This window comes from Lethenteron reissneri, chromosome 6 (assembly GCF_015708825.2).
Source record: "Lethenteron reissneri isolate LAM-NWPU_2019-01 chromosome 6, ASM1570882v1, whole genome shotgun sequence".
In the NCBI taxonomy this organism is placed as follows: domain Eukaryota; kingdom Metazoa; phylum Chordata; class Hyperoartia; order Petromyzontiformes; family Petromyzontidae; genus Lethenteron; species Lethenteron reissneri.
In genome coordinates this window covers 3,347,518-3,357,829 of record NC_083784.1, presented here as the reverse complement: position 1 = coordinate 3,357,829, position 10,312 = coordinate 3,347,518, and the positions used below count along the sequence as shown (strand labels likewise).

At 53.4% G+C, this 10,312-nt stretch overlaps 1 protein-coding gene across 2 annotated transcripts in view; it reads left to right on the top strand.

The window, feature by feature from the left end:
- Positions 1-713: 713 nt before the first annotated feature.
- GRPR (gastrin releasing peptide receptor) overlaps positions 714-10,312 on the top strand; it is a 29,000-nt gene continuing 19,401 nt past the window's right edge. For both annotated transcript variants that reach the window (XM_061570220.1, XM_061570213.1), the window contains exon 1: positions 714-1,409. The gene's annotated coding sequence lies outside the window, so the exon portion shown is untranslated. The remainder of the gene's footprint in view (positions 1,410-10,312) is intronic.

Here is a 10,312-nt window from a genome sequence, read left to right as displayed (position 1 = left end):
GAAGGCAAGCAATGCGGGGCACGAAGTCAGGAGACGCAATGACGTTGGTTACAACGTTTAGAATGTTTTTTTTTAATGGGGGGAGGTGTGTGTGTGGCGCGGGGGGGGGTCTGTGTGTGGGAGTGGATGGGGTCGCGGGGGGGTTATGGTGCGGGTGGGTGGGTGGGTGCGTGGGTGGGATGCTGGGTGGGTATTGTGGGTGTCAGCTTTGTCGGTTCCAACCTCCCCCCCCTCCACTCCCCCTCTCCACCCCCCTCTCCACCCCCCCCCCTCTCCACCCCCCTCTCCACCCCCCTCTCCACCCCCCCCCTCCACCCCCCTCTCCACCCCCCTCTCCACCCCCCCCTCTCCACACCCCTCTCCACCCCCCTCTCCACCCCCCTCTCCCCCCCCCCCTCTCCACCCCCCTCTCCACCCCCCTCTCCACCCCCCCCCTCTCCACCCCCCCTCTTCACCCCCCTCTCCACCCCCTCCCCTCTCCACCCCCCCCTCTCCACCCCCCCTCTCCACCCCCCTCTCCCCCCCCTCATCTCTATTCCCCCCTCTCCACCCCCCTCCCCCCCTCTCCACCCCCCTCTCCCCCCCCTCATCTCTATTCCCCCCTCTCCACCCCCCTCCCCCCCTCTCCACCCCCCTCTCCACCCCCCCCCCTCTCCACCCCTCGGCGTTCCAAACTGCGACCCCTCCCAGCGGCTCCCGCCGGAACCCCGCGGCCTCGGAGCTGCGCGCGCGTGACGGCGGCCGTCGTCCCGCTCGTTAGTGTCAATGGATCGAGAACGGTGGGGGAGCATATAAGGGGCGACACACCTCTGTTAGACACACACAGAGAGAGAGAGAGAGGGGAGTGAGAGACACAGAGAGAGTGGTGAGAGACACACAGAGAGTGGTGAGAGACACAGAGAGTGGTGAGAGACACACAGAGAGTGGTGAGAGACACAGAGAGAGTGGTGAGAGATACAGAGTGGTGATAGACACAGAGAGAGTGGTGAGAGATACAGAGTGGTGATAGACACAGAGAGTGGTGAGAGACACAGAGTGGTGAGAGACACAGAGAGAGTGGTGAGAGGCACAGAGAGAGAGTGAGAGACATAGGGGAGAGACAGGGGCGAGAGAGAGGTGACAGAGAGGAGTGAGAGACACAGAGAGAGAGAGAGGTGGGATAGAGGGAGGCGAGAGGCAGGAGTGACAGACACAGAGAGTGGTGAGACACAGAGAGTGGTGATAGACACAGAGAGAGAGAGAGTGGTGACAGACACAGAGAGAGAGAGAGAGTGGTGGGATAGAGGGAGGCGAGAGGCAGGAGCGAGAGATACCGAGAGAGTGGGAGACGTGGGGCAGATCAGGTGGTTTGTGGTGCTTCAAGACAATCAGCATCCCACTGTGTCACTGCGCTTCGTGGCTGCGTTGGGGTAAGTTATCTAGACCGCCTTCGTTCGTGTGCCTGTTGTTGTGTGTCGACTGTTGTGCCGACTGTTATGTCTGTTGTTGTGTCTGCTGTTGTGTTTAGTGTTGTGTACTGCAGGAGAGTGGGTTCGTGCGAGGTAACACAAGTAGACGTTTGTGCCACGGTATTCATCGTAACTGATATTCAAAAGCTGATGTGTTTTCTCGTAACGCGCAATGCTCAGTGGTTATCGTAACAGCCATTGACGACATAAATCCGAAGTCGATGTAGCGAGCGGTGGCGCAGTGGTTAGCTCACCGAGCCGTTTAACCCCCGGCGATTTGAGTTCAGTGTCACGGCTAACATCAGCGGCGAAGGATATCTGTACCCGGGTCCTGTGTTCCAGCTCCTCACCCACAGCGCGCAGGGTGCACACGTGCGTGTGTGTGTGTATACAGGGCACGGTGTAACATCGCGCGCACGTGGAATACGTCTCATACAAGCACGTTGTGTCAGAATGGTGACTGACGGCTGTGGTTAAGGCAAATTGAGCGCGGTGGGAGATGGAGCAATGAAACGTTATAGCCTCTCGCTAGAGACAAAGGTGACCCGTACAGCCTTGCTGGGACAAGTGCCGTTCGCGAGCAGCACTTATGAAGGCCGGCGCGGTAACACGTGGGGGTGTGGGGTGATCAACACCACGCCCGGCCGCCTTTGTCTTCACAGCGACGATGTTTGGCACGCCGCAACCAGGTACTACTAATTCGAGGCTGAGTCGACCTAGGGGAGACCCAGGAGCGGTTCAGGTGTTTGGCCGTGAGCGGGAATCGAACTCGGGTGGCCGGGTCCGGTGCGCAGCGCGCTAACAGCTCCGCTCCCCGCACACACGCGCACAAAGACAAAGATCACCCGTATAGCCTTAACAGATTGTTGGGGCAAGTGCTATTAGCAAGTAGCACCTGTGAAAGCCGGCACGGCACACGAGCGGGTGGTTTGGCCAGCACCACCCCCGGACGCCTTTGTCTTCCCAGTGGCGATGTTTTACACACCGCACCAGGTACTCATTTGAGGCTGAGTCGACCTAGGGTAGGCCCATGAACGGTTCAGATAATCGTCACCGGTGTTGGCCGTGAGCGGGAATTGAACTCGGGTGGCCGGGTGGCTCGTGGCGCAACGGTCAGCGGTGCTGACCGCTACCACACACACACACTGACACACACACTGACACACATTGACACACACTGACACACACACACTTTGCACACACACACACAGACGCTACCACACACACACAGACGCTGCACACACACACACTGACACACACACGCTGACACACGCACACTGACACACACACACGCTGCACACACACACACTGAAACATACACACGCTGCACACACACACTAACACATACGCTGCACACACACACGCTGACACACACACACTGACACACACACACTGACACACACACGCTACACACACACACGCTGACACACGCACACTGACACACACACACGCTGGACACACACACACTGACACACACACACACAGACGCTGCACACACACACCAACTGACACACACACACACTGACACACACACACGCTGGACACACACACACTGACACACAGCTCGTGCGTGTCAAGAGCGTGTGTTCAGCAGCTGCGTTGTACAACGCAGTGGGGCAGTATCAGCATCGAGTGCCCGTACAAAGTGCCCGTCATAAAACTACGCTCCGCCCACCACCCCCACGCACCCCCCCCCCCTCTCCGACTTGTGCTGCTGCCCCCCCCCCAACTCTCACGTGGGTGCCCCCCCCGTGGACACCCCCCCCCCCGCCGCTACCAACCCGCGCACTCCCTCCCGACCCAGGCGGTCACGACCCGCGGGCTCGGTCGTCCGATCCTCTGAAGACAGGGAGAGAGGCTTAGGGGCCGTCCATAAATGACGTCACGCGATTTTTGACAATTTTTGACCCCTCCCTCCCTCGTCACACGGCGTCACAAAAAGTCAGACCCCCCCTCAAATATGACGTCACAAAGCTCTGCCCCCCCCCAAAAAAAATATATAAAACATGCTTCAAATCGCTTTAAACTATTGTCATTGTAGTGCGTATTTAATGTGGCGCTGCACTCTGGTGTTGTAGGATAAAACATTTATTAAAAAGTCTATTTCATTAAGCAGAACGTGTTGTCTATATTTATTTAAAGTTGCGAACTTTGATGTGACGTCACATTTCTCAAACCCCCCCCCCCCCCTCGTCACACATCGTCACAAATGTCTGAACCCCCCCCCCCCAAGTGCGTGACGTCATTTATGGACGGGCTCCTTAGAGGCCCGTCCCTAAGGGTTACACGGCGAGTCGGGGAGACCGGCCCGGGCCCCGCGCTTCGGTGGGAAGGGGTCGGGGTGGCCTACACGGTGGTGTTTGCCCCCAGGGCCCGCAGACCCCCCCCCCACCCCCCCCCCCCCATGGGATGGCCCTGTGTGGCGCAGTGGTTAGCGCACCAACCTTTTTACAAGGAGTCATATTTGCATAGACCACAATACCTGCAGTCATAATGTAAACAAAAAACACTAAGGAAAGCTGTCCCGGGTGTGGACCAATCAACTTCAAGAACAGTGCATACATTATCAGAGTTATGTTTTTTGTTTGCATTATGACTGCAGGTATTGTGATCAATGCAAACATGACTCCTTGTAAAAAAAAGGTGTCAGTTTTGTTGCCAGATGGAAGGGTAAAAAACAATTATTTATTTTACTGGCAAATGAGGTTCCAATGGTGTAAATGCTTACCCGAGCTCTCATACTTTGATGGTGCATTGTCTTTGAGTTGTGCGCCTTTTGGCGTCATCTGGTCCAACCCATGTGAGACTAGGCTCTAAGGAAAGCTGTCTCGGGTGTGGACCAATCAACTTCAAGGATAATGCATACGTTATCATAGTTATATTTTTTGTTTACATTATGACTGCAGGTATTGTGGTCTATGCAAACATGACTCCTTGTAAAAAAGGTGTCAGTTTGGTTGCCAGATAGAAGGGTAAAAAAAACAATTATCATTCGTCGTCGTGTTATATCTCTCGCAAAAAGAAACGCGCCGTTAAAGGAGAACGAGACTGCACTCTCTACCCCGCGCGGATAGTGGAGGCGGAAGTTATTTGACCATTCTTCAGTAAGCTGGTCTTCGTATTTGCGTTATTACTTTTCAATTGCAGTCTCAGTCGCGGCCGTCCCATCGTTATTACAGTGCCTTTGGAAATACTTCTCGTGGTGTGCTGGTTTTTTTTATTCAAGCCACGGAACGAGTGAGTCAATTTCCGCCGCCTCAAATTGCTTTTCATCGTCGACAAAGATCCGGCAAAAAGTGGCACTTTATATTCATTAGACTTAATGGAGTCCGATCCGGAGATGCCGGAGGGAATTTACAAAAAAAAATAGCTCTTATCGTGTTTGTATTGTTATCCCGTTGAAGTGAGCAGTGAGACATTGATTTAAATCCATCTTGCACGGTTATTTGACTTCAAAATTGTACATTATTCAATTCAGTTATCCATGATGTTGGGGGGGGGGGAGAGACCAATTTACATATTTATATAAAACCGTCTATGTATGTATGTTGAACTTCTTTCGCACCGTACGTAGCCAACCGTGCTAATCGGATATGTGTTTGTGTGTATGCAGAGATGATAACTACCTCGTCTGGTATACAAGAGGTCGTGGGTTCGAGCCCGACACTGACGCCTGCTGTATATTCGGAGTTTGCGTGTCTCTCTCTCTCATCATCATCACGGTGGCTAGGAGATGTTAACTACCTCGCCTGGTCTACAGGAGGTCGTGGGTTCGATCTCGACCCCTGACGCCTGCTGCTGCTGTATATTCGGAGTTTGCGTGTCTCTCTCTCTCATCATCATCACGGTGGCTAGGAGATGTTAACTACCTCGCCTGGTATACAGGAGGTCGTGGGTTTGATCTCGACTCCTGACGCCTGCTGCTGCTGTATATTGGGAGTTTGCGGTGTCTCTCTCGTGACCAGGGGCCACTACCGGTCCCTTCTAGCGACGGATGCTGCCCCTCGCTTGAAATTTGTTTTTAAACTTAGTGGTAAACGTGCACCCTGAAATATAAGCAAGTGTAAATAGTTGAATATCGTTTACAGTCGTGAGTTAAAGTTAGCCCGGGGTGCAGCAACGGGAAAAAAACTTTGGGCCCTCATTTTTCATTCTGACAGCGGCTCTGAGCAACACAAATACAGAAGTGACGATGATGATGATGAACCCCCCAGTAAGTCGACACCATTTCATAGTTTCGCCTCTCAAGGCAAGTAAGCTGATTAACTCGTGGGTGTAGGTGCAACCCTGCAATTACTTCGAGTCGCCACCGCTGCCAGAAGGGGTGTCCACTCGATCGAGCTCTCAAGTGCCCCTCTAAGAGGGTATTTGGCCTACTCTTCCACGCAGGCCAGACGTCTTGGAAGAGCCGTGAGTTACCCACACTTGACCCCCCCACACCGCACACGACCTGCCGATAAACCAGCCACAGCGCACCCCTAATTTATACTTCGAGGCAGCCAGAGGCCGCGGGGAGATGTTTGCAAATGACTCGAATGTAATTCGTTTTTCAAATGATCGAGTCAGACCCTCGGCTGCTCCACGATGTGTTAATCGCTCTTTTGCCACGCGTCGTTCCACAACGCTCACCGCTGTCGTTCGACTCGTACGCCACTCGGCTGAGAGTTTCGCTGTTGATGGGGGAAAACATTCGCCTCGTTCAGCGCGCGTCGGTGTCTCCTTACCAAATGTCCAAAAACGCCCGTGAAATGCGTTTGGCTTATTCACGGCGGCAGAGGCTGAGCGGCTCACACTCGGACGGTTGCGAGTTTCCCATCATCACTCGGCGGTCGATAAAACGAGTACCAATTTTGGTTTAGTTTTTTTACGGGAAAATCGACAGCATTTCTAACGGACAAACTTGCCCCGCGCCATATGAATGAGGAATGTCCACCGTCGATTGGGGCGGTAAGCGAGAGATGAGCACCGCGTCAATGCTCCTTTAAACAGAACATCACCCCGACTTTCTTTGAATCCACGGGTTAAGCGCCACGCTAATTATCTGCGGGGCATTTTCGAGGCTTGGCGCGGTTCGCGTGACGCTAATTGCTTCACGGGTGAACGATTCCGCGCCGCTGTCCCGGAGAAACGCGCGGCGATGTAGCCGCAGGGACGCCGTGCACGAGGGGTTCGGTGATTATTTTATAAATGCCGTATTATTGCTTCGTGTCCGGTGGCAGCGAACACACAAATAATAATTAGTATATATATCCTGCCCCCGCTGCGAGATGAAGGCTCACGCTGACGATGTGGAGGGGGGGTGGGGAGCGGTGTGGTTTTTTTGTTTTCTGCTACCATACTTCACCACGGATGATTGCACTCCGCCGACCGTCAGCGCCGTGGCCACAGATTTTACTCGGCTCGCCGGGGTTTGGTGGCGCGGTCTCGGCTCGATCATCGGAAGCCGACAAACGGTCACCGTCTGTCGTGCCCGCGTCATGCACGGCACGCGCCTGGCAGAACGGCGCCTGCCCTTCGCTTTACGCGCCCTCGCCTCGTGTCGCCTGCATCGTGCCCAACGTCGCCAGTGACCTCCTGCCAACATCTCAGTCAGTCAACCCATGGCACCTGGGTCTGTTCAGTGACCTCCTGCCAACATCTCATTCAGTCAACCCATGGCACCCGGGTCTGTTCAGTGACCTGTCAACATCTCAGTCAGTCAACCCATGGCACTTAGGTCTGTTCAGTGACCTGTCAACATCTCAGTCAGTCAACCCATGGTACCTGGGTCTGTTCAGTGACCTCTCAGCAGCTCATTCAGTCAACCCATGGTACCTGGGTCTGTTCAGTGACCTCTCAGCATCTCATTCAGTCAACCCATGGTACCTGGGTCTGTTCAGTGACCTCCTGCCAACATCTCATTCAGTCAACCCATGGCACTTGGGTCTGTTCAGTGACCTGTCAACATCTCAGTCAGTCAACCCATGGCACCTGGGTCTGTTCAGTGACCTGTCAACATCTCAGTCAGTCAACCCATGGCATCTGGGTCTGTTCAGTGACCTCCTGCCAACATCTCATTCAGTCAACCCATGGCACCTGGGTCTGTTCAGTGACCTCCTGCCAACATCTCATTCAGTCAACCCATGGCACCTGGGTCTGGTCAGTGACCTGTCAACATCTCAGTCAGTCAACCCATGGCACCTGGGTCTGTTCAGTGACCTGCCAACATCTCATTCAGTCAACTCATGGCACCTGGGTCTGTTCAGTGACCTGTCAACATCTCAGTCAGTCAACCCATGGCACTTAGGTCTGTTCAGTGACCTGTCAACATCTCAGTCAGTCAACCCATGGTACCTGGGTCTGTTCAGTGACCTGTCAACATCTCAGTCAGTCAACCCATGGTACCTGGGTCTGTTCAGTGACCTGTCAACATCTCAGTCAGTCAACCCATGGCACATGGGTCTGTTCAGTGACCTGTCAACATCTCAGTCAGTCAACCCATGGTACCTGGGTCTGTTCAGTGACTTGCCAACATCTCAGTCAGTCAACCCATGGCACATGGGTCTGTTCAGTGACCTGTCAACATCTCAGTCAGTCAACCCATGGTACCTGGGTCTGTTCAGTGACCTGTCAACATCTCAGTCAGTCAACCCATGGCACCTGGGTCTGTTCAGTGACCTCCTGCCAGGCATCTCAGTCAGTCAACCCATGGTACCTGGGTCTGTTCAGTGACCTCTCAGCATCTCATTCAGTCAACCCATGGTACCTGGGTCTGTTCAGTGACCTTTTAGCATCTCATTCAGTCAACCCATGGCACCTGGGTCTGTTCAGTGACCTGCCAGGCATCTCATTCAGTCAATCCATGGCATCTGGGTCTGTTCAGTGACCTGCCAACATCTCAGTCAGTCAACCCATGGCACCTGGGTCTGTTCAGTGACCTGCCAACATCTCAGTCAGTCAACCCACAGCACCTGGGTCTGTTCAGTGACCTGTCAACATCTCAGTCAGTCAACCCATGGCACCTAGGTCTGTTCAGTGACCTGTCAACATCTCAGTCAGTCAACCCATGGCACATGGGTCTGTTCAGTGACCTGTCAACATCTCAGTCAGTCAACCCATGGTACCTGGGTCTGTTCAGTGACCTGTCAACATCTCAGTCAGTCAACCCATGGCACCTGGGTCTGTTCAGTGACCTCCTGCCAGGCATCTCATTCAGTCAACCCATGGCACCTGGGTCTGTTCACTGACCTGCCAACATCTCAGTCAGTCAACCTATGGTACCTGGGTCTGTTCAGTGACCTCCTGCCAGCGGGCCTTCGACACTTTTCCTCAACGTCCACCTGGCATGGCACAAGCGCCGAGGTAAACGTCAACACCACTTAGTGATGGTCGTTGTGGTTAGCCGACTGCTGGGCACAGCAATCGGCGAACGTGATTCGTGTCGGGGGGGGGGGCGTGGAGAGTCTTGACTCGGCACGAGAGTGCGGGGCAACGATGACCCACCCAACTAAGCGCTACAGCCAGGGGGATGACACGCGGAGTGTTTGGCCGATGCCATTCGCTGCGATGTCTTCTTCGTAGTTGTGGACCGGAGGGGGGGCACCACGTCTTCGTTATACACCGTACCGGTCTGTTCTAGAAGTCCACAGTCCGCACGCATTTGGAGAGTTTTTTTTTTAATTTTGCATTAATTGTGCATCGGGGTATCCGCATCTACTGCGCCACGGTTTGTGCGGTTGATGCGGCTTAGGGTGGACCGTGAGCTCCGTGGGTTGAGCATGACTGCTGCTCATGATGATACATACTGTGCACTTATTGTATAATGCATTGCTAATTTAATTAAAGTTAAATAGGAAGGAGCAGTGGCATTGCGGTCAGGGTATGGCGCTGTCGACCCGGTGACCTGGTTTAAGTTTCCCGGACACGGCTAACATCGACGAGCCGCGAGTGATTTAAAACGGGCAGTGGTCCTGCATCCCACCCAGTGGCACATCCAATGGGGGGCCAGCGATGGAGGCAATTGCCCCAACACCCCACCCCCCCGTGCCCCCTCGAGACCAGAAAAAATGTATTGTATGAAACTACGTGTAATTAGTTGAAATTCAAGTTAATGTTGGGCCCTATTAACACAAATATTCAATGTTGGCATTGCCACCCCACTCCTAGCGTGTTGGTCTGCAACATGCCCTAATGACGTAGTGAAGCGGAGTCACCTACCGTCTCATCCCACACGAGGCCAAACTCTTGGGATTTGCCAAACACTCCCGGTGTTGGTAATGGTATTGGTCAAACAGGACACCAGACTGACAGAGAGAAAGGTCTTGAGACTCAGCGAGGCTGGCTCCTCTTATCTCATCTATGTTTACTTTGAACATTTATCCAAGGCGCTTGGACCCTTCAAGTTCAAGTTCATGTATTAGGTAAAGCCCTGTGAGCCATTCGGCTCTTGAATCGGGTGCAACCGCAACAAACAAAAAACAAAAATTTCGATTTAAAGCTTTAAAGCTTTCGTGACTGCAGGGATTCATCTTCTTGGTTCTTTCGGTAAAGTCACGTAGAAGGGAAGTAATAAAATAATAAAAATATTATTTTATTACTTCCCTTCTACGTGACTTTACCGAAAGAACCAAGAAGAAAAAACAAAAACATGAACACTTATGGCGCGCGTTTGTCCTGAACCGAATTCCAGTGGCGTGAGCCGTGGTTGTGCGTTACTTTATAAATGTTTTTGCGTGTTCTTTAAAATACAGTGTTGCGAGCGTGCCCGCACGCACGCGTGTGAGCCCCTTGGGTATAATTGAATGCACTTCGCCTAGCCCGTAAGTCCGCGCGCACTCACGCACGCATGGGATTTGCAAATCAATGTTGCACGCTGGCTTTGCGAA